The 24,754-nt window shown below is 37.5% G+C and overlaps 1 protein-coding gene across 1 annotated transcript in view; it reads left to right on the top strand.

Annotated features, from left to right (window-relative positions):
- Nucleotides 1-736: 736 nt before the first annotated feature.
- ARHGAP15 (Rho GTPase activating protein 15) overlaps nucleotides 737-24,754 on the top strand; it is an 858,653-nt gene continuing 834,635 nt past the window's right edge. Inside the window, exon 1 of the mRNA XM_036742514.1 lies at nucleotides 737-791. The gene's annotated coding sequence lies outside the window, so the exon portion shown is untranslated. The remainder of the gene's footprint in view (nucleotides 792-24,754) is intronic.

Here is a 24,754-nt window from a genome sequence, read left to right as displayed (position 1 = left end):
TATTGTATGTGGGATCTTAGCCAGGGTACGATCCCTCTGGGAACTGTAGGGCATGTCCATTAAGGTCCCTTCCAGCTCCAAATCAGCGTATTGCTTCCTACACTTACTTCTCTTGGTTATGCTCCCATCCTCAGACTGAGGCTCTAGTTAGGGATGGTCAGTTTCCTTTTGTATAAAGCTCACAAACTAGAGTAGTTATTTCACATGTGTCACCTCCAAGGGCCCAACTAGCAGCCAGAAGACTCCAATCATTGGCATCCTGATAGCCCACTGATTCCCAGAATGATTCTGCTGATACTGCTTCTAAATGTCTTCATCAACAACGTTGTGCAAATGATTATCTTTTCCTTTAGCCCTTGCTAGAATGCAGAGAAAAGGGAAGTTTCTTCAGTGTTTAGGAGCCTGCTTGTTCCACCCCCACTTGCTTCCTAACCACACAATACCTTCTTAAATCAGAGAGCTCTCCCCCACCTCCTCTGCCCCCCAAATCTACATAGATGTGAAGTGTTTGGAAATGAGTAATTACATCTCTACAATAATTGATATTGTTGACTATACAAGGTAATTTCTTTGAGTCAGTAATAGAGTGACGTGTGAACTGTATCTTCTCAGGAAGTGGTTTCATTTAAATGCAAGTGCTGTTTTTTTCTACTGTCCTAAAATTAAGAAGCATTGACACAGGCCCCCCCTCTTTTGACATGTGACTTTACTCTTTTCCGTTTTTGTTGAAAGAGTTATTAACTGTTACAAGTTGATGGCAGTTTCAATAACAAGGAGCCCCTGGTGAGAAGGTAAGAAAGTTTTGACTTTATCTTGTGCGGAAAAATCTTATCACTGGAAGAAAAATAGAAAATTATGATACGATCACTGCAGTTATATATCTTTGTAGAAAGTGCTTTAACCTGTGATTATGATAGCACATTTTCTTTTGCGTGGAAAAGCATATCCTGTAATATTTGTTTCTATCAAATTTCATGTAGTAATACTCATCAGTAGAGATTAGAACGCCATAATTTTTTTCATGAGGAGATAAGATCTAATTGGATTTTAAAATATATACATATATACGCATGTACACACACATTTTTGTACAAAACTTGGATCATAGCGTGTTTAATTGTTTCATTGAAAATATGTATTATTCAGTCCAGATAATGGCATGGGGGAGATCATGTTATAGGAAAAATTACATTGAGCACATCTAGTATATAACGCACTACCGAGGCCCAGCATTAGAGGCCTTAAAAATCATTAAGAAAACTTTTTGCTCTTCAAATGTGGAAAAAAAAAACTCTTTATCATGTAAAGCAACAAAGGAGAACCATTTGTTAAAAAATATCAAAGAATGGTTTTCCATCCAATAGTTGGTCTTGTGTATTTTTAAGATGAAGAAAGGGGAAATGTGTAGGCTTCTAGTTTATATGCAAACTTTTCTGTGAAAAATGTTAGTAAGAGCAGAATGCACGATAGATAGATGAATTAAGAGGGGCTAAGGGGAGAAGGAGCAAATTATAGACATACTTCAACTGTATCACAAAGCTGACTTTCAAAACCTTAAAAAAGCTCTTTTAAAATCTGCAACATGAATGTTATCTCTGTATATTCTGTAATTTGACTCTTAAGTTGTTTTTTCTTCCAGATGCTCAGACAATAGGTACTAAGAGTAATTGTTAAAGTATAAACTGATTTGAAAAAATATATATTTGAATCATGCTTCTTTTTTAAAGGAAGTGTTTCAGATGGTAAAATAATGTATGGAAGTTGTCATGTATGTTGGCATCATGTTAGAGGCAAGCTCAGAATTAAAACACATGGGCCAAGCTTAAAATGATGAGGTCAGAATTTTCACAAAAATCTGAAATCTGACTCTATTATGGTTATTGAGATGAAATTTAATAGAGATAAATATGAAGACTTACCTGTGGGTTCAAAAAATGACTTCATACATACAAGAATGGAAGACAGTAGTTTGTCTGAAAATGATCAGTGGATTTTGATGGACTTCATGTAACTTCAATGTGATTCTGTAGTGTGGAATGGAAGACAAAAATGGAAGAAAGAAAACTTTCAAGAATAAGTCAGTTGTGGTCCCACTGCAGTCTGACTTGATTAGTTCATAGCTAGAGTGTTTTGTTCTGTTCTTGGTTCTTTTTAGGAAGGATATTTACAAGTTGAAAAACCCCAAAAGAAGATAACTAGGAAAGTGTTGAGTCCATGCCTAATGACTTCCTACCAGAGATAATTCAAGCAAAGGCTTTAAGACTTTTTGGGTATGTTTTATCTTCTTCAGGTGCTGGCTGGATAAGGTAGCCAACAAATTTCTTTTCAGCTCTGAAATATGACACTCACAGAAATCATCATTATATTTGTTTGTGTGGCTATCCCTGGGGGAAGGCCCACAGAGGAATTGTTTTGTACATGGCCTATATAGGACAATCGTTTTCCTTTCTCTTAATCTCATCTTGGTTAGTACTAAATAAATACTTTGACTTTTTCATTTTGAGGAAAAGTCAGAAATGACAATTCATGCTCTATAGTGGAATTCCTTTCTATCAATACCAAGTTAGCCACTTGTTGAGTAAGGTAACTATGAAAAAATATAGGTTAGGCACTATTCTATTCTTGCCTCAAGGAAATCTGTTATCCTTGAAAGATGCAGGTGGATGCCAAGGAGTCAGGCCTGTTTTCCAAGTAGTCTGGCCCACTATCACTAGGCTATCCTTGGGTGGACTCGAACAATAAACATTTCTTAGTGACAGGATGGAGGGAAAGGTTGCTACTACCCTCTCATTCTCAGTTTCCAGCCAATCATATTGTTCTTCATGTCTATGGTGCTTCAAGCTTTATAACCAATTATACTGTTTTCCCCCTATATGAACCTGGTCCTCTTTTTGTCTCTAAATGAGAACTGTCCCCCTCATTCAGGTTTTCAGCTTTTCTAAGAGGGCTGAGACTCTGTTTATTGGCAAATTCACACTTTGTCAATAAATTGATCATGCTCAGAAATTTTTTTTAATATAGATAAGGTTGTAATGCACTAGGCATTTCACATTGTTAGACAAGCGTTATAAGGCATTGACAACACATTCGTTTTTTTATTTTGGTATTATCTCTCAATTTAATTATATTTCTGCCTTTTGAAAAACAATCCAATTATATCTTTATAACTACAAGAATCAAAGGAAACACGAGTCTAAAAATGGCATAATTCTGATGATTACATTTGTTTTACTAACACACTTGTATTGTTTGTTTGTTTTTATGCCATAATAGAGAAGTATTAGAAAAAGCAATAGATAAAGAGCTTGTCTGAGAGTTAGAAAGACCTGCCTCTGATGCCTCTTGGCCATGTGATCCTGGATAACTGACAGTCAGTGTCCTAGGCAATACTCTTAAGAGTTTAAGGTATAGAACAGGTGCTGATTTTCATTGACAGAAGGAGTTCCCTCACTGATGGTATAGTTCTCTATAGCAATGAAACCACAAATACAATTAAAATGCAATAAAATTAAGTGAAATGAATATCCAGGTATGTGACTTTATGCCTCCCCTAGTGATTGTCCAGTGCTTTATGGTACTGTGAATATGATTCTGGGTTGCCAGTACAATGAAGTACAAACTGAGGGTTCTACCAGATTAGAAAGCTTCTAATACATAATAAACAATGTCCTTTCATACAAAAGGCTAGCCTAGGTAAGTCTGGAGAGACTGGCCATTAGAAACTTGACCATCAGGTGACCATTTTTAGACAAGCCATAGAAACTCAATAAGGAGACAGCATATATAGTAGAAGAGCCCTGAATATATAGTCAGAGAACAGAAGTTCAAATCCTATCCCTGGTTCCTAACCAGCTGAGTGACTTTGGGCAAGTGACTTAATTTATCTGAATCTGACTTTCCTCATCTGTAAAATGAGGGCATTGGACTCAATGGCCTTTTATGTCCCTTCTGTTTGTTAGAACTGTGATCCACTGACATAGAGAAGTTTCAATTTTATGTTAGTGGATGGAATATCCAGGAGGATGATATCATGCATCACTTCAAATTATTATATGATCTTTTGAAAATTGGATTTTTGTGGAGGTGGCGGATGATGTTACTTAGAGAAAGGTACTTTTAAGATGAATTTGTGCTGAATGTATAAAATTGAAAATATACAAAATAGTGTGAATGGAGGACAACCACTAGAAATTTAAGATTGTCTTGATCTCTTTTATTCAGTAAAATTATGTTAAATTGGGTTGGGATTCCAGGATAATGTATTGATTTTACTTAGATCATAGGAAGGGAAAAGCATAGAGTTCAAGTCGGAAGGAATATCAGAGGCCATTTGTTGTCTTATTTTACAGACAAGGAAAGTGAGGCCCGTTGAGATTAAGTGATTTGTCCAAGGTCACAGGGGTACATCAGAGGTGGGATTTTAAAATGGGTCCTTTTACTCAAGAGCCAGTTTTCCAGAGGATCAAATAAGTTAATATATGTAAAATACTTTACAAACCTTTATGTATTGGCTGTTATTCTTATTACTTGTATTCCTGATATCCCAATGTTGTTGTTTGAATTGTTTTCAGTCATGTCCAACTCTTCCCGACCCCCTTTCAGTGTTTTCTTTGCAAAGATACTAGCATGGTTTGCCTTTTCCTTCTCCAGCTCATTTTACAAATGAGGAAACTCATGAAGAAACTTTACAGATGAGGCAAAAGGGGTTAAGTGACTTGCCCAGGGTTACATAGCTAAATAGTATCTGAGGCTGGACTTGAACTCAGGTCTTCCTGACGGCCCGGCCCTCTATCCGCTGTATCACCTAGGTGCCTGTTCCCATCCGAATGAATTATTGGGATATCAGGACTAATAAGAAAATGAAGATGAGTGGACAAAAACTTGGGTCAATACAACTAAGAACCATATACATTGTAATTACAGAGTCTCATATCTAGAATGAACCTTCCAGGCCATGTAGTAGAGTTTTCAACTAAACTCTGACAAAAGGTTGTTTGCTTCTTGAACATGTAGAGGCAGCTATGTGACACAGTGGATAGAGTGCTGGGCCTGGAGTCAGGGAGACCTGTGCTCTCACTTGGCCTCAGACATTTGCTGTGTGACCCTGGGCAAGTCACTTAGTGTTTGCCTCAGTTTCCTCATCTATAACATGGAGATAATAATAACACTTACCTCTCAGTGTTGTTATGAAGATAAAATATTTATAAAAGTACTTTGCACAGAACCTAACACAGAGTAAGCACTTAAGAAATGCTTCCTTCCAGTGACAGGGAACTGATGTTGTTTGAGGCAAACCATTATATTTTAGGACAGGTCTAATAGTTAGAATGGTCTTCCATATATTGGACCAAACTTGACTTCTATCTAATTTTCACCACTTGGTCCCACTTCTCCCTTCTTAAGCCAAGCAGCTTAAGCACATGATATTTGATGAATGTTATCCTGGTCTCCTCCCATACCTTTCTGCCCATTAGTACCACCCAAAGCTTTCTCTTCTCCAGATGAAATAGATTCAATTACTTTAACTATTCCTCATTTGATGTGATTTTGAGTTCCCTCACCATCCTGGCCATGCTCTTTTTGATACAGAACAGTTTTTTTAGTATTCCTTCTAAAAGGTGATGCCTAGAACTGAACAAAATATTCCAGATGTAGTCTGACCAGCATATAATGTATACTAAAAGATTGCGTTAGCTTTTTCGGCAACTATGTCACATTCATTTTGATTCATATTAAGCTTGAGGCCAACTAAAACCCTTAAAATGTTTTAGATAAATTGCTGTCAAGCCATATTTCCTCTACCCTCTATTTGTGCAGTGAAGTATTTTGATCTAAGTGTATTTTGACCTTTGTGCCCTTTACATTTCATCTTTCCACCTTTGTTATAGCAGGTTTCAATATCTTTGGATCCTGATTCTTCCATCCATACTGTTGCTTACCCATCCTTATTTTGTATTACCTGAAAATTTGATGAGCTTGTCTTGGATGCCTTCATCCAAGTCTGATTAAAATATGAAGTGCTACAGACATCAGATTTTTTAAAAAAACTACTTGAATGAAAAAGACTTTGGGGAAGGAAATATGGGACCCAGCTAATACCCTGCAGAATTTATACATAATAATGTTTCTCGGTGTGAGAGACAGTGTGAGGTAGTTAAAAATGTAGTGGATTTAGTCAGTGACCTGAATTCTAGTCCTAGTATTGCTGTGAGCTACCCACTTAATGTCTCTGTGCCTCATTTTCTTCATCTGTAAACTGAGGGCATAAGATCTCTAAGGATCTTTCAAGCTCTGAAATTCTGTGATTTTGAGTCATATATTGATGAAAAATTACTACATGGCTACTTAATCTTATTGTTGAATTCAGGTCGAGTTCTAAGCTGAAATCGGAGATGGGAATATTATTGTTTTGGTTTTTTGTTTATTTCTCTAGGACATTCCTGTTTCTGTGTTCCATCATTAGGTCTATAGTACAACTTCTTGGCTTAGAGCTCCAGAATATATACTGGATACCTAGCTAAGTATGTCAGTACCATGTTCTTCCCATCTCTCTCCCACCTTTTAGTAACTTACTTATCATATATTTTATTAACTTACACTCTTTGTGCCTTTCCATACTTTCTAGGTGACAAAATTTTCCTCTTCCCTCAGCACACCCCTTCTTCAGTCCCCCAAAACAAAACAAAAAAATCCAACAGGGTCTACTTTTTCCCCTGAGGTAGCGTTTTAATGATAGCTTTCTGAAGAGCATACCTTTGTTGTCTAATAAAAAAGAAGTGATAATAACAGTGAGGATCCCTGGAAAATCAGGAAGGGAGACTGGTGTCATGGCAGGTCAGGAGGGGTAGATGTTTTGGGACAACTTTTTGTGGTGCCCCTCAGATGCACAGGTATCTACAAGCATAGCCAGGAAGCTCAAAGGATAAAGTGTTGGGCCTGGAGTCAGGAATACCTTTGTTCAAATTCAGCCTCAGTTACTTACTTACTAGCTGTGTGACCCTGGGCAAGTCACTTAACCCTGTTTGCCTCAGTTTCCTCATCTGTAAAATGAGCTAGAGAAGAAAATGACAAACTACTTCAGTATCTTTGCCAAGAAAACCCCAAATGGAGTCACAAAGAGTCAGACACTACTGAAAGGTCTGAACAACAACAACAAATATAACCCTGGGCACTTAACCTCTGTTTGTCTCCATTTCCTCAACTATAATGTAAGGACAATAATAGCACCTACTTCCCAGGGTTGTTCTGAGGATGAAATTAGATAATATTTGTAAAGCACTTTGCAGACTGTAATGTGCTATGTAAATGCTAGCTTACTTCTTCTACTATTGCCACTACCCAATGACAACTACCACTACAATGAGTACTGTCACTACAACTACAACTAGTACTGCAACTACACCTACCACAATTGCCAGTTGCTGCTGTTACTCCTCTTCTTCCTCCTCTTCCTCCTCCTCATCCTACTTGTCAGGCACTATGCTAAGTACAGGAAATACAAAAAAAGTCGAAAGACAATCTCTGCCCTCAAGGGGTTTCTAATCTAAAGGAGAGAGGACATGCAAACGAATATATACAAAAACAAGCTGTAGACAAGATAAATAGGAAATAAATAAAAGATGGGAAATCTGGAATTGTGAGGTTAGCTAAAGCTTCTTGTATGAGGGATTTTACTTGAGACTTAAAGGAAGCCAGAGAGGTCGGTAGTTGCAATGAAGGAGAGAGAGCATTCCAGGTATAAAGGACAGCCAGAGAGAATTCTCAGAGCTGAATCTTATTTGTGTAATAGCCAGGAGGCCAGTATCAATGGACTGAAGAATACACATGTATTAAGGGACTGAGGTGTAAGTAGACTGGAAAGATAGGAGGGGGCTAGGATGTAACAGAGCATTTTGTATTTTTTTTCTGGAGGCAATAGGAAGCCACTAGAATTTGCTGGGAAAGGTGTGGGCGGAAATGTGATCAGACTTGTGTTTTAGGAAAACAAAACACTTTAGTGCTTTAATGTGGATTGGAATGGGGAGAGACTTGAGGCAGGCAGACCCACCAGCAGACTAGTGTAACAATCCCGGGGTGAGGTGATGAGGGTTTACCCTAGGATGGTAGTAGTGTTAGAAGAGAAAAAGAAGTCTAAATATGAGAGATGTTGCAAGAGGTGAAATCAATAGGTTTTGGAAACAGCTTGGACACAGGGAGTAAGAGATAGTAAGGGATCTAGGACAACCCTTAGGTTGTGAGCTCAAGGGACTAGGAGGGTTTGGGGAAAAGATGCTGAGTTCTGTTTAGGATGTGTTGAGTTTAAGATGTCTACTTGACATGGAGTCAGAGATGTCTGAAAGGCAATTGGAGATGCAGAATTGGAGACTAGCAGAGAGATGGAGGAAGGAAAGGTAGATTTGAGAATCATCAGTACAGAGATGGTAATTAAATCTGTGGGACCTGATGAGACCACCAAGTGAAATAGTATATAGGGAGAAGAGATTCTGGGACAACCCTGAAGGACATCTATGCTTAGAACGTGTGCTCTGGAGGTAGATCCAAAAAAGGAGACAGAGAAGGAGCAATCAGCTAGGTAGGAGAAAAAACAAGAGAGAGTGGTATCCTGAAAATCTAGAAAGAAGAGTATCAAGGAGGAAAGCATGATCAATAGTGTTAAATGATGCAAAGAGAAAGAGGATTGAGAAAAGGCCATTGGATTTGGCGACTAAGAGATCATTAGTAACTTTGGAGAGAGCAGTTTTGGTGGAGTGCTAAGTCAGAAGCCAGATTTTAAGGGGTTAGGAAGCAGGGAGGAAAGAAAGCAAAGGCACACATTATAGATGAACTTTTCAAGGAATTTAGCTACAATGACAGAAGAGACATAGGAAGATAATTAGCAGAGGTGGAAGGATGAAGTGAGGATTTTTTTTGAGGATAGGGGAGACATGGGCACATCTGCAAGAAGTAGGAAAGGGACCAGAGGAGAGGGAGAGATTGGAAATAAGTGAAACAGTGGGGATGACAGAAGGGGAAATCTGTTGGAGGAGAGGGGATGGAATGGGATCTCTTGAAAAAGTAGAAGGTTTTTTCCTTGTTAAAGAGTAAGGCCACTTCATCATATCAGACAAGAGTGAAAGAAAAAAAAGTGGCAGAAGGCGTCTGAGTGATGACTACTACTACTACAATTCTTCTTCCTCCTGCTCCTCTGTGTGGTTGCATTTGCTCTCCTCATACGAGCTTTTTGATGTTCGTTGAACTGAGGACTCCATGGGAGACTTCTTAGCAGAGCTATCATAACATTCTTGAGGAAGAAAATTTCACATAACTCCACCTCCTGCCTTCTACACTCCAGTTAAACCAGCCTAATTCTTTCACATTTTACCTCCTTCACGCTTTTGCACAGTCTGTGTCCCATGCCTAGAGTGTATTCCCTCCTTACCACCTCCTCACTCTTAGTTTATTTTAAGGTTCAGTTCAGGGACTACCATCTACAAGGAGTCTTCCTTGACCATCACAGCACTCTCTCCTTTTTCACCTCCTTTTGTATTTACTTATCCTTTTGCATGCTATTCCATCCCCAGGAGAATAAAAGCTCCTCGAGGGCAGGGAATATTTCTTCTCTTTTGTCTTTTCTGTCTTTAGAACATAGCGTAGCTGCCTCAACATAGTGGATTCTTACTAATGGTTTGTTAGATTGAATTGAACTGCCTGTTCTCTCAGCTCTTTATAAGGCTATCTCTCCTTTGTTTCTTTCCCACTTTCCCAGCACCATTCTCTTGTACTCATTCCCTCTTTAAGAGGGTATTCATAGAGGCACCTCACAATCCACTAAAGATATCTTTTTTTTCTATGGGGAGGAACAAATTACTCTGTGTGTACTTTATTCCTTTACCTTGTGCTTTTTTTCTAAATGCCATGAGAATGAATTACATTGCTCTAGGCTTCCAGAGAGAATCTAAATATTCTCAATAGCAATGTTTGTAAACATAGTAGATGGTCAATAAATATTTTTTTTTAAATTAAGTGTTATTAATGTCTTGTTTTCACATTATAGTCATTTCTGGATAAAACCCCAACTCCACATGACCCCTCTCTCACAACAAGAACAAAAAATAACTATGCCAAACCAACTAACACAGCAAATACATCTGATGGTGCATACATTTCAGTCCCCTTCTTTCTACCAGAAGTAAGCCAATATTTCCTCAATTCGTCTTCAGAGCCTATAGTGGCCATTGCAATTACTTGGCATTTGTGTTCCTTTTATCATTCTTTTTGTTTACATTATTGGGATCATTGCATTTTGTTCTCATGTTTCTGTGTACTTCATTCTATATCAGTTCATGAGAGGCTTCTAGTGTTTCACTCAATTCTTCATATTCACCATTTTTATGGTGCAATAAGATTCTGTTACATTAATCAACCACAATGATTGGCACATTCTTTGCTTCCGGTTCTTTTCAACCACAATGTCATTTTGGGATCTATTGAGTCTTTCTTTTTGTTTTTGAACTTTTCTGAGTTTTGAGTAGTGGAATCTCTGTAACAAAGGGCATAAACAGTATAGTGACATTTCTTACAAAATAACTAATAGTTTTTCAGGTTGGTTGGATCAATTTGTAGCTCTACAAATAGTATATTAGTGTGCCTTTCTTCCTGTAAGCCCTCCAGAATTGACCATTTCCATCTTTTGCCATCATTGACAAAGTATGATATGAAACCTTGAAAGCATTTTAATTTGCATCTTTTATTATTAGTGATTTAAGGAAACCTTTCACAAACCTGGTAGTTTGCAAATTTTCTGAAAGCTATTTATATCCTTAGATCCTTGTTTAGAGAGGGTAAATAGCTCTTACTTATGACTGAATCATTTTTCCCCCTTAGATTGAATTATTTAAGCTTTTTATCTCTTAGAGGTTTTCTTAGTTTGGGTATTTTTTGGTAGATACTTATCAATTTCCTTTAAAATTTCCATTTTATTGGTATATAATTCTGTAGTCATTTCTGATGGTTCTTATGACTTTTTCTCTCTTATGAATTCAGCTTGCTCATTTTTCATTTTTGGCAATTTGATTTTTACCTTCCTTTTTCTTGATCAGATTAATGGTTAATCAGTGTTATTAGTCATTGTTAATAAAAAATTCTATAGTCTTTTTATTTTTAAGTTTTTTTACTTTCCCTTTGTTAATACTTCTCCTTTCTTGTTTTCAGGGTCACATTTTTTCTATTCTTTTAAGTTATATGATCAGTTCATTGATCCTTTCTTTTTTTATTTTGTCTTTAGTTTGTACCTTTTATATATGTGCCTTTTGTGCATATAACATTTCTTACTATTTTATTGCACTGTATTTTGCAAGGGCCTCAGCATGAAATAATAGGTAGACAAATGGCTTCAGATCCAAGAAGATCTGAGTTCAAGATCCTCTTCTGACAAGAATCAGTTGTGTTATTATGGACAAAATACTTAACCTCTCAATGCTTTAGGCACCTCTCTAATACTATAACCTTCAGAGAAGGAGCCAACTTTCATTGGTAGAAATGTTCTTCACTTGGGTCTTCCTTAAACCAATGACATCACAAGTCTAGTCCTTTTTAGGTCCTATGGTTTGTAAAGGATACATTTATTATTCTGATTTTTAATATTTATTTAAATACAATTGATACTCACATTATCAGTTCTTCTAAAATATCATGTGTTATCGAATAATGTGAGAATTCTTTTAAAATATTCAGAATTTATCATAGGTCAGTCATATCTAATTTTATAATAATTATTTCACCTCAATATTTTTACTTGTTTGTGGTTTTGTTGGATTAATCAAACTCTGAGAGAATATTACAGTCTCCTGAATAATTGTGCTATTATCTGTAACTTTAAAAAATTCATCTAGCTTTTCTTTTTTGAAGTTGCTATGTGATTTTATGTAAATATTTTTAACATGTTAGTTTTTCATTTTCTATGGTGGCTTTAAGCACAATGTGCTTTTCCCTATTTGTATCAATTTTAATTATTGCCTTATCTGAGATAATAATTGTAACTCATTTATTTAAATTCTGTGAATTATGACAGATTTTGTTTCATCCCCTAATTTTTTAATCTATTTGTTTTTGTTGAGTCATTTCGGTCATTTCTGATTCCTTTTGACCCCATTTTGGGGTTTTCTTGGCAAAGATACTGGGGTGATTTGTCATTTCTTTCTCTAACTCATTTTACAGAGGAGGAACTGAGGCAATCAGGGTTAAGTGACTTGCCCAGGGTCACACAGCTAATAAGTATCTGAGTCTAGATTTGAACTCATGGAGATGAGTCTTTTTGATTCCAAGAGCAATGCTCTATCCACTGTACTAGCTAGCTGCCCTTTTTAATCTACACATATCTATATTTTAAATATGTTTTTATGTATAATAATTTGTTGGAATTTTTATCCATTTTCTTTCTTTTTAATGGGAAAAGTGAATGTATTCATACTTGGAATTATAATTCTATACTTCTTTTCTAGAGCTCTAGAGTATTCTTTTAATCATTTAAAAATATATTTCCATTAATTTTTAAAATGGCCAAGTATTTTATGCTTTAATTTTGCCATTCTCTTTTCCAGAGCTTCTATTATTATGGAAAGTGTCTTTCTTTTCTGAACTAAATTTTCTGTTCTCTTGTTAGAATTATTACTATGTTCTTCAAGATTTCTAACATCCGTATCTTTGATTTTTTTTTTCTCCCTCACTTGATTGCTCTTCCTGTCATCTAGACATTCTTGAAATTGTTTCTTGGTAATTTTAGGAAGTCTTGTAGAATTTGCTATAATATCTTCAATTTCCTTAGGTAATTTTAAATTGGTTTCCTTTGTTGTGAAATGCTTGTCCAATGAGATGACTTATGTTGGGTCATTTCTCCTGCTCAGCCTTCCTCTGTCTTTATCAGTTACTCCGCTGATTTCTCCATGGTGTCCTTGCCACAAACATACTTTTTACCACCAATGCTTTCTTTTCTGTATGTCCTGTGCTCTTGTGTCCCTTTCTTCTTCCCCTGATGCCTGTCCTTTTTTCTCTCAAACTAACGGGGTAGGCTGAGGTATGTCACCTTCAAGGGGGTAATGTTGACTGGTTAGAATGCTGCTACAAGAAGATCCTGAGAGTCTGCTACAGTGGAGACTCTTTTCCTCTTCCTGCTTTTCTGGGTTCTACCTTTCTGAGATTGACTGAAGTATGAGTCAGGGCAAGGTGGAGGGTAGATAAGTTGGTAGATAAGGATGGTAAAGTCTGCTGAGGTACCTGTAGGAGAAAACTTGAAAGGGCATTTGCCATTGCATTTCCATTACTTTTCCCTTACTCCTTCTGCTAGTTGACTATATCCTCCTGAGATGTAGTAAATAGTTGTAACCAGTTATGCAAATTTGGACCACCCCCTTCCTCTTCATTTTTGTCACCAGAGTTCCACTCTGGTACACAACCACTCCCTTTCCTTATTTTTGTTTGTTTTAAAATATTTGATTTTTTCTAATTACATATAAAAACAATTTTTAATATTTGCTTTTTAAAATGTTGAATTCCAAATTCTCTCCCTCTTTCCTCTAAACTCTTATTGAGAAAGCAAGCATTTTGATATAGGTTATATATGTGCAGTCATGCAAAACATATTTCCATATTAGTCACCCTTTCCTCACTTTTGAGCCTTGAAGTTATTCTGGTTAATAACCCTCTACTTCCCCTTAAAGAAGGCTCCTTTCTTGGATACTGCCAAGGTGTTAACTCTTCAAATCAATGCCAAAATTCCAACAGCCTTGAAGGTCATGGTCCTGCCATAGCATAAGCTGGTCAAAGATATTGGGAAAGGTGGGCAAGGGGGAGAGGCAGCAGCACCATAGCCACAGGCTGTAGAAATGGCCTTGGGTTGTTTTTATCTCTAAGAATTACATTTGTATTGGATTCTTTCAATTTTCCCTTTCCTGTATTACATTCTTTTTTTTTTTTTTTTTTTTTTTTTTGCTACATTTTGGAGGTCTTTATTTTTTTATTTGAAGAGGAAAAGAGTGTGTGAGGAGAGTTGCACTTCAGGTCACTTCTTATTTTACCATTTTCTCAGGATTTTCTCCAAGTGTTTTTCAAGCCATTAAAATTTGGTTTTTATTTCCAGTTTAGTGCTGCAGAGAGTACAAGCATGTATAGGCTACATGAATCCAATCACCACCAGAACCCACTTTCTTATCCTCCTTACCATTTTACTTAGAGAACAGTAAGATGTATTCATAATCCTCCTCAATTCCAGCTACATAAGTATATACTTCAGGAAGGAGAATCAATATCCACAACCTTTTTCTAAGCCTACAGAGGCAAATATAAAAATCAATCAATCAATTAACTAATGCATGCTTGCTAAAGTTAAAAAATAGCTCCTTTAACAAACATTTAATGAGGGTCTTTTTGCTATGCTAGGCATTCTGGAAAACAGAAAAATAAGGCATCGTTCCCATCTTTAAGGAGCTCACAGATGAAAAATGGAGGGAGATAGGTTCACATAGAAATAGCTACAATTCAAAAAAGATTAGAGGAAGAAGAAGTGATTTCTAACTCCTCCCAATATACTACAATCTCTTTGAAGGCAGGGGCTATTCCTTGTACTGATGGGGACTTGAACATTATAAACACTCCATGAATATTGTTGAGTTCAATTAAATTATGAAAGGGGAAACATATAATATCCATTTTAGGTTCTCAACATAGACAAAGTGTTGCTTTTTCAAAATAGAATTTTATTGGTGTCTTTTTTTATTGCCTAAATTTCCCAAGTCATGCCTTTATTTCCCCTATCTAGAGAGCCATCCTTTAGTATGTTCAGTGTCCCATAGCCACAATCCCCTGCCTCTGCAAAGTAGATGGAGGTGTCCTCTCAGACTTCTTTTTTTGCAGAGGCCAAGCTTGATTATTAAAGTTCTGTAGCATACAGTTGGGACTTAGTTTTGTCGTTCTTTCCATTTATTGTTGTAGTGATTTTGCATGTAGTTTTTTAGTTCTAATTACTTCACTTTTTGTCGGTTCACATAAATCTCATGCTAATCTGTTTACTCCTTAATTACTTCTCATGGCACAGTAAGATTCCATAATATTCAGGTACCACATTTTGTTTGACTGTTCCCTGGGTGAAGGGCATCCTACTTCATTTCCAGTTCTTTTGATGACCAAAAGTTCCGCTATACAAATTGGCTCCTGGGGGCTAGAGCCTTTCTTTTTCTCATTGATCCATTTGTAATCCATGCCTAGCAGCAGAATCTCTGAGTGAAAGTCAAAGAGTATGGACCTTTTAGTCAGCCACTTCACAAAATTCCAAATTACTTTCCAGAATAGTTGGAACAATTCACAGATCCACCAACAACTGCCTCAGTTCAGAGGTGGGGAACCTGCAGCCTCGAGGCCACATGTAGTCCTCCAGGTCCTCAAGTGTGGCCTTTTGACTGAATCCAAACTTCACAGAACAAAACCCCTTGGACTGAGTCAAAAGGCCATACTCAAGGACCTAGAAGGCCACATGTGGCCTTGGGGACACATGTGACCTTGAGGCCACAGGTTCCCCAGCCCTGCCTTAGTTTATTTATCTTTTCATCACCTCTCCAACATTCACTGTTCCTGTAAGAATAAGTTTATCTAAACATGTTCCCTTATTTGGTATAACATGTTTTTTTTTCTTCCTTACTCCATTCAATTGCCTATCTTCTTTGCACCAAAGTGGGGCAGAAAACGTTTGGGGCTTAATATGGAATACTTCTCAGAGTCAGATCATGTGAAAAGTGAGTCTAGGCATACAGAATGATAGTACTATAAGGACTGTTGAAACTGTCTGGGCTAGTTTAGACACCAAGGGGAGAATAAAAAGCATCCCAGTGCTACAGGGAAGAGTACCTAGCATTGGTGATCTTCAGGTCAACATCTATTAGGACTTACCACTGCTAGCCATGCCCATCCCCTTCTGATGTTTCCCACCCTCTTTCCAAAATAAACTTTACCCTTGTGGAGATTTCAGAGAGCATGGAAATTCCCTTTCTGGTATACTATTCAATATACAGTATGACCAAACTGCTTATCACAGTTCCTCAGTACTGGTATTGATAGATGGTGTGGGAGGAACACCAATAGATAGAGTTCAGTTCTGACCCCTGTTACACTTATATTTGCTATAGTCCCTACATACTCACCGGTTCTGCAGAACCTACTTGTAACACATAATAACCCTCTCTAATTCCGTTTAAGCTCCTGCCACTTCCTTACTATGTCAATAGTTTTTCTACTGACTCCTGCTCTCACACAGCCTCATTCCTCCTACTCTATGCACTCTTCTGTCTTTTTCCTCTTATGAACACATTCTGACCCTTTCCCCTGAATCCTAGTACACATTGTTCTATTAGCAGCCCACCTAGCCGGCATGAAGGGTATATCCTGACAGTGCTTAAATAGCTCAGGGAATAGCTTGTCTTTGCAAGCCACTAAATGTCCCCGAAGCATCTGGTACAAATCCACCTCTGTTTTAGGCATTAGTTGTCTTGACCAGGTCTTGGGCCCCAGCTGATGATTTAGCTGCATGCTGTTAAAGAATTTAAGCACATGCACAGCCCTTAGTCATGGAGACCAGGAACTGGCATGGACTAAATGCCTTTTTAGGGCATTTATATAAGCTGGCATGATGAAGCAAGAGTACCTTTTCAGCTTTAACAAACTATTCCCATGCAGCCTATTGTTACTGACATAAATGTATCATTGTAGACTGATGTAGCTAGATAGCTGTAACACCTGTTTATCTTTACTGAGTTTTTGGATTTTAGTAAAAGTGTTGGTTAAAAAATTACTTGCCTCTTTGAATCAATCTCTCTTGGTTGTGAGCATGAATTTGGGACCATCGCGTCTGTATCCTCAGATAACCTCCTTGGCTGATATCCTTAGCATCGTATAGTGCCCAAAATGCTGCCTGCTTTACCATGGAGTACTCTTAGGAAATACTTTTTTTCATTTAGAGATATAAACTAGATGAAGGTTACTAGATTGTAAACTCCTTTAAGTCAGGCCCTATGTCTTATCTAAGCTTTTATTTCCTAGAGCTTAATAAGTATCTGTTATATTGACTTCAACCAATAAGCATTTCAAAATGTTCTTAAATTAAATGTATTACTTATTAATAAATCAGGCTATATTCCTCACTCTTCCAGATTCTCTATGATGCCCCGGAAACCTCTTCACCCTGGAAATTCACGTTATCCTGGGATGTTACACACTGGAAGTAGTCTTCCCCCTTCTCCCCACTCCCCACCCCCTACAACTTCTGCCTCTAATTGGCTGGTTCTTTCCAGAACCTCCGTTTTAAGGAGGATGCCATCAAAAGTCATGTCTCCATTTGTCTCCAGGCCACACTTTAGACTCTCCTGACCCTTCTCTACAATGGCCCAGTTCTGGGCACCTTCATCACTTCCCCCTGCCCACCTTTTCAATTTCCTTTTATGTGTTCCCCCATTAGAATGCATGCTCCTTAAAGGTAGGGAAATATGTGTAATAGAGAGTAGGGAGAGAGAATATTTGAAGGATGTTACATCTAGACTGGACGGGGATTTCAATGTCAGGTTAAGAAATTTGGACTTCATCTCATAGGCATTTGGAAGCCATTGAAAGCTTTAGAAGAAATCAGTGACATGATGAGAGCAGGGTTTGAAGATATTCTGGGAGCATGGTAGCTTAGAGAGGACAGAGAAGAATCAAGGAAACAAAACTTGGTTTACTTTAAATTTTTAGTTAATGAGTATCAATATGTACAGACCCAAAACCTTATCTTATGGCCATTTGCCAGGTATGTGCTGGAACCAGTTTGATCCAGTTAGAGAGAACCAATTATTAAATTTTCTACATGAACATTTACATTTTGAAAATTTTCAAATAGTACAAATCAGAGTTTGATTTATTGTTTTGTTGGTTTTCTAGGCATAAGAAAGTAATGGAGAAAATCAAATTCAAAAGTGTTTTCTTCATATCCTTTGGTGCGGGGGGTAGCGGTAAACATTTACCAGCACACCACTGGATGTGCCCTATTCATCTGGTTTGGTAGAAAATGTTCCCAGTTATTAATATTTCTCATTTTAACCGTGCATGTAGCCAACTGCTGTTTCAGAGAAATGGACAATTCACCAAAATAAAAAAAAAAACACTTATTAAGTGCCTAATAGTGAGAGTCAGCACTGATGAAACCTCAAGTGATGGCAAGACATTATTTTTGCAGTTCTCCCTCAGCCTCCATGTAAGAAATTCATTTTTGAAATGGTTTTCCTATACTTACGTTTCTTTATCACACCTGCTGTGTATTTGCAGATCCTGGCCCACTTAACATACCTTAAACTTCCCTAAACTGTCTTTTTTAGTCACAAGTGAGTGCAAAACAAATATATTGTTGAAACATTTGTTCCTAATGATTCATTTTCATCATTAAGATATTTGAAGGTACTTGTTTATACCTTACTTTTCCCTTCAGATAGATACAAGAGCATAAATAGCTTTGGGGCAACTAGGTAAGGCAGTGGATAGAGCTCTGGGCCTGGAGTCAGGAAGATTTATTGTCATAAGTTCAAATCTGGTCTCAGAAACTTACTAGCTGAGTGACCTTGGGCAAGTCATTTAGCCCTGTTTGCCTCAGTTTTCTCATCTGTAAAATGAGCTGGAGAAGGAAATGACAAACTACTCCACTACCTTTGCCAAGAAAACCCAAAAAAGGGTCTTGAAGAGTCAGACACCACTGAAACAACTGTATGAAAATAAATAGCTATAGAATAGTGATATACCTTATTCATGACTGTAAGAGGTAAACTAAACATGTCTTTGAGGAAATAAAAATATACCTTACTAAAGTGAGAATGTATGGGCAGTCAGATGGTACAGTGGATAAAATCTAGGCCTTGAGTCAGAAGGACTTGAGCTCAAATCTGGCCTCAGACACTTCTCAGGTCCTTCTGACTCCAGGCCTGGGGCGCTATCAACTGTACCACCTAGCTTCCTAGTGGGAAGTAGTGAGATATAGTAGGTAGAAAGTTAATTAAGTTCCAAATGTCTGGGTTCAAATGCCCCCTCCAGGGCATACTGGCCATGTGACTGAGGTAATTCACAACTCTTAACTTTGGTACCCCAGATAACTCTCCAAGATTGTACATTATATCTACACTGGTGGAAGGTTTTTTTTATTTTTTTAAAACAAAACTGGGAGTTTCTTATAATAATAAATCAATTCAGAGGTTTGAACTAAAATACAGCATAAAACTGTTAATATTTTTATGTCCATTTGAATAATGTGCCAATTTATGTGAAAATTTAATACAAATATTTTGGCGTTTTGTTTTGAGTTCTGTTATAATAGCATCAGATATCTGCATTGAAGTGCTCCTCCAATGCCTTGTTGTTATACAGAAAATACTTTGGCTTCTTGGAGAGAACATGCCTACAAATCATGAATTCTGAGATGCTATACCAAACTGTATAGGTTTTAATGAGAATATGAGCACTGGACTGCCTATCTGTTGTCTGATGCCCAGTCCATCTAAAACTAAGTTTTTTCAAAGTCAAATATTTACCTAACACAGATACCACTAATTCTACCTATTAATGAAACAGAAAACTGCAATATCAATTTCTCAAATAATTGTGAAGGAGGGCTTACTTAATCTATAATTTCCAAAAGGCATTTGTGAATTTGATAACATGCATCCAACCTAGACCAACTATACCAAAAAAGAATAATTTTTAAAACTGGCATTTGCTACTATCATGGACATACATATTCTCCCACAGCATTTGACAGAAAGTATAAAATCATTTCAATATTTTCATACAAGTGCATATAGAGTGACCATTGCCACAATGAGAACCATAGGAGGAAAGGTGGTGCTGTCAAAGAATAACCCTAAGGACAGACATTAGACATTCCCATGGCAGAAATGACTTCAAAAAACTACTGAAGACTTGTAGAAAGGCTTCAAAGATGACATAAAAAACTAGCTGGTTTGTGCAGTAGAAAATTTGAATGTCATATTGCCCAATTAAAAACAACAACAAAAAAGAAGTGTTTTATGGATTCAAGGGGGAAAAGTATACTGGAAAATCAAGATTCCCTTAACTGGCAATTGAAAGCAAAAATCACATGGTTGAGTCAATATGAGGAATCAAAGAAATATAAAGAACAAAATAAGCAATTCAATATTAATCAAAAACTTTACTACAGCAGCTTGAAAAATAAAGAAATCAGAAGAGAAAGAGAATTCTTGAAGAAGGTAGATATGGAATATCTCTAGTTGTCTCTATAGTTGTCAGAAATCCAATGCAACGACAACACAAGTTAGATCAAACAAAAATCAGAAATCTTGTGTATTTCTAGTAAAATGAACAAAGAAACAGCTAAGTTACATTAAGAGAGGTGATTGAAACTCCAGGGCCAGACCAGATCCATGATTGGCTCAAATGCTTCATAGCAGCACACGAATTACAAGAGAAGAACTTTACCAGCTTCATCTCAGATACAAGTCTGATCCCATTAGCTTAATTACCAAATATTGAGGATACCACTGAGCCCTCCAAATATAGACCAGTTTTGTGTTTTGTACTTTATGCAAAGCACTCTGAATTTCTCTCACTTTAAAAAATATCTATGAACACAGGAAAAACCCCACAATTTGTTGGCTGTGCCAATATAAATGGATGTGCCCTAAAGTCTGAAGGATATACGGTTATCCCTTCCACATCACGGGGGTTAGGGAGGTGGCACCCTGTGATCTGGAAAATCTACATAAAATTTTTGTAACAGAGAAGTCTGAATCATTATGGTATTAAAAGATAAAACACGTTGATATTATACAATACTATACATATATTTTATGCATTTCTGAACTTCTAAACTTTTTCTGTGTCATCTGCTGGCCTTTGCGTGTTGTCTGCAGCTTCTAAAAACACTACCAAAATTTCCATTTAATTTCTTATGCCTACCTCAGATATATTGAAACTGGGATGGAGTTAGTCACAACAAAATGGCAGCCTAATATTCATTTGGTGATATTTGAACAAACATCTGAAAGTTTTATAAATTTTATGCTTCCCTTAATGATTATCACAAAGTCTTTCACTAAATTCCACACTCATAGCTTAATCATGTTCTACACATATTTAAAATAGACCACAAAGACTAGAGTATTTGCTGTACACATGGAAAATATCTAAATATACCACCATACAATGATGTTGACAAAAAATGAAATAAAGTCACAAGAAAATCTTCTTAATCATTTGCTGCTCATAAATGATATCAAATCACATATGTCCACTGAAAATGCATTTAAGTATTTTCTCCATCTTTTAGAATCTTCAGTGATAGTAAAATGTAATTTGCATTCAAAAAGTATAAAATTTTTTTTAATTTATTTATTTAACATATTTGGTTTTCAGCATTGATTTTCACAACAGTTTGAATTACAAATTTTCTCCCCATTTCTACCCTCCCACCCACTCCAAGATGGCGTGTACTCTGGTTGCCCTGTTCCCCAGTCAGCCCTCCCCTCTATCACCCTGCTCCCCGCTCATCCCCTTTTGCCTTCCTTTCTTGTGGGGCAAGATAAATTTCTATGCCCCATTGCCTGTGTATCTTATTTTTTAGTTGCATGCAAAATTTTTTTTTTGTTTTTGGACATCTGTTTTTAAAACTTTGAGTTTCAAATTCTCTCCCCTCTTCCCTTCCCACCTACCCTCCCTAAGAAGTCGAGCACTTCAACCTAGGCCATGCATGTATCATTATGTATAACCCTTCCACAATACTCATGTTGTGAAAGGCCAACAACATTTTGCTCCTTCCCAACCCATCCCACTTTATTGAATTTTCTCCCTTGACTCTGTCCCCTTTCCATAGTGTTTCTTTTGATTACCTCCACCCCCATCTGCCCTCCCCTCCATCATCCCCCTCCCTTTTATTTTTTTTTTATCTTCCTCCCTCTTCTTTCCTGTGGGGTAAGATACCCAACTGAGTATGTATGGTATTCCCTCCTCAGGCCGAATCTGATGAGAGCAAGGTTCACTCATTCCCCCCTCACCTGCCCTCTCCCCTCCTCCCACAGAACTGCTTCCTCTTGCCACCTTTATGCGAGATAATCCACCCCATTCTATCTCTCCCTATCTCCCTCTCTCAGTATGTTGCTCTCTCATCCCTTAATTTCATTTTATTTCTTTTAGATATCTTCCCTTCATCTTCAACTCTCCCTGTGTCTGTTCTCTCTCTTTTACATATATATATATACATATACACATATACATATATATACATATATACACATACAAAAGCACACACATATATATATACCTACATACACATGCATACATATACACATAGATACATACATACATACACATTCACTTATATATATACCATAAACATATATATATGCATATTCCCTTCAACTACCCTAATACTGAGGTCTCATGAATCATACACATCATCTTTCCATGTAGGAATGCAAACAAAACAGTTCAACTTTAGTAAATCCCTTGCAATTTCTGTTTCTTGATTACCTTTTCATGCTTCTCTTGATTCTTGTGTTTGAAAGTCAAATTTTCTATTCAGTTCTGGTCTTTTCACTGAGAAAGCTTAAAAGTCCTCTATTTTATTGAAAATCCATATTTTGCCTTGGAGCATGATACTCAGTTTTGCTGGGTAGGTGATTCTACGTTTTAATCCTAGCTCCATTGACCTCCGGAATATCGTATTCCAAGCCCTTCGATCTCTTAATGTAGAAGCTGCCAGATCATGGGTTATTCTGATTGGATTTCCACAATACTCAAATTGTTTCTTTCTGGCCACTTGCAGTATTTTCTCCTTGATCTGGGAGCTCTGGAGTTTGGCAACAATATTCCTAGGAGATTTCTTTTTGGGATCTATTTGAGGAGGTGATCGATGGATTCTTTCAATTTCTATTTTGCCCTGTGGCTCTAGAATATCAGGGCAGTTCTCCTTGATAATTTCTTGAAAGATGGTATCTAGGCTCTTTTTTTGATCATGGCTTTCAGGTAGTCCAATAATTTTTAAATTATCTCTCCTGGATCTATTTTCCAGGTCAGTGGTTTTTCCAAGGAGATATTTCACATTGTCTTCCATTTTTTCATTCCTTTGGTTCTGTTTTATAATATCCTGATTTCTCATAAAGTCACTAGCTTCACTTGCTCCAATCTAATTTTTAAAGTAGTATTTTCTTCAGTGGTCTTTTGGACCTCCTTTTCCATTTGGCTAATTCTGCCTTTCAAGGCATTCTTCTCCTCATTGGCTTTTTGGAGCTCTTTTGCCATTTGAGTTAGTCTGTTTTTTAAGGTGTTGTTTTCTTCAGTGTATTTTTCAGTACTTTTTGGGTCTCCTTTAGCAAGTCATTGACTTGTTTTTCATGGTTTTTTCGCATCGTTCTCATTTCTCTTCCCAATTTTTCCTCTACTTTTCTAACTTGCTTTTCCAAATCCTTTTTGAGCTCTTCCATGGCCTGGGACCAGTTCATGTTTTTCTTGGAGGCTTTTGGTGTAGGCTCTTTGCACTTTATTGACTTCTTTAGGCTGTATGTTTTGGTCTTCTTTGTCAGCAAAGAAAGAATGCAAAGTCTGAGACTGAATCTCGGTGCGTTTTCGCTGCCTGGCCATATTCCCAGCCAACTAACTTGACCCTTGAGTTTTTCAGTGGGGTATGACTGCTTGTAGACTACAGAGTTCTATGTTCCACGTTTGGGGGGGAGGTGCCAGCTCTGCCACACCAGCACTGCTCCTTCCCCAACCCCCAACCTGAACTGGGCTTAGATCTTTGGCAGGCTGTGCATCCCTGCTCTGATCAGCCACTTAATTCCTCCCACCAGGTGGGCCTGGAGCTGGAAGTAACAACAGCTGTAGCTGCCCCACCTCTGCTGCCCCCAGGGCTGGAAGCCGAACTGCGAACTCCTTCCACTCCTACAGCTTTTCCCACTAACCTTCTCTGCAGTCTTTGGTGTTTGTGGGTTGAGAAGTCTCGTAACTGCCGCAGCTCACTGAGTCAGGGCGCTAGGGCCCCCTCTGCCCGGCTTCTGGTCTGGATGGTCCACGCCCGCAGCTCAGGCTGGGCTCTGCTCCACTCCGCTCCCAGCTCCCAGCTCCGAGTGGGATAGACCTCACCCAGAGACCATCCAGGATGTCCTGGGCTGGAGTCCTACTTCCCTCTGCTGTTTTGTGGGTTCAGCCGTTCTGTAATTGGTTCAGAGCCATTTTTTATAAGTTTTTGGAGGGTCTCCATACGGAGCTCACATTATTCCCTGCTTACCAGCCGCCATCTTGGCTCCGCCCCCCAGGAAGGCACTATAATTAAATGAAAAGTATAAAATTTTTAATATAAACTGTGTAAGTAGAGAGACTGAAGACTATTGTCTTGAGTCTAGAAGTAGAAAATGAACTAATGGATGAGGGGATACTTACAGATACCATGACCCCTTCCAAGGCAAGAAATGTTCAGCATACATCTATCAAGGATAAAAGAGGATGTCAGTATTGCCTTGCTGAAATATAAGTTCACCAGGAAGAAAATATTTAAAGCTATTAACACCTACATAATGTCAGTTTTAAAGAACATTTTCAGAATTATAAAATGGATCCTAATAGATTTGAAATTTAGTTAACAAAAAGCCCATGTAATATTAATGAAACACAGATCCCATTGCTATATAGCAGTTTTTGAAATATTAGAACCTCATCACAAAAAGTGAAAGAAGATTGGCAGAAA

Source organism: Trichosurus vulpecula, chromosome 2 (assembly GCF_011100635.1).
Source record: "Trichosurus vulpecula isolate mTriVul1 chromosome 2, mTriVul1.pri, whole genome shotgun sequence".
In the NCBI taxonomy this organism is placed as follows: Eukaryota; Metazoa; Chordata; class Mammalia; order Diprotodontia; family Phalangeridae; genus Trichosurus; species Trichosurus vulpecula.
Note: the sequence above shows the minus strand (reverse complement) of the source record. Positions and strands in the feature narration are given on the sequence as shown.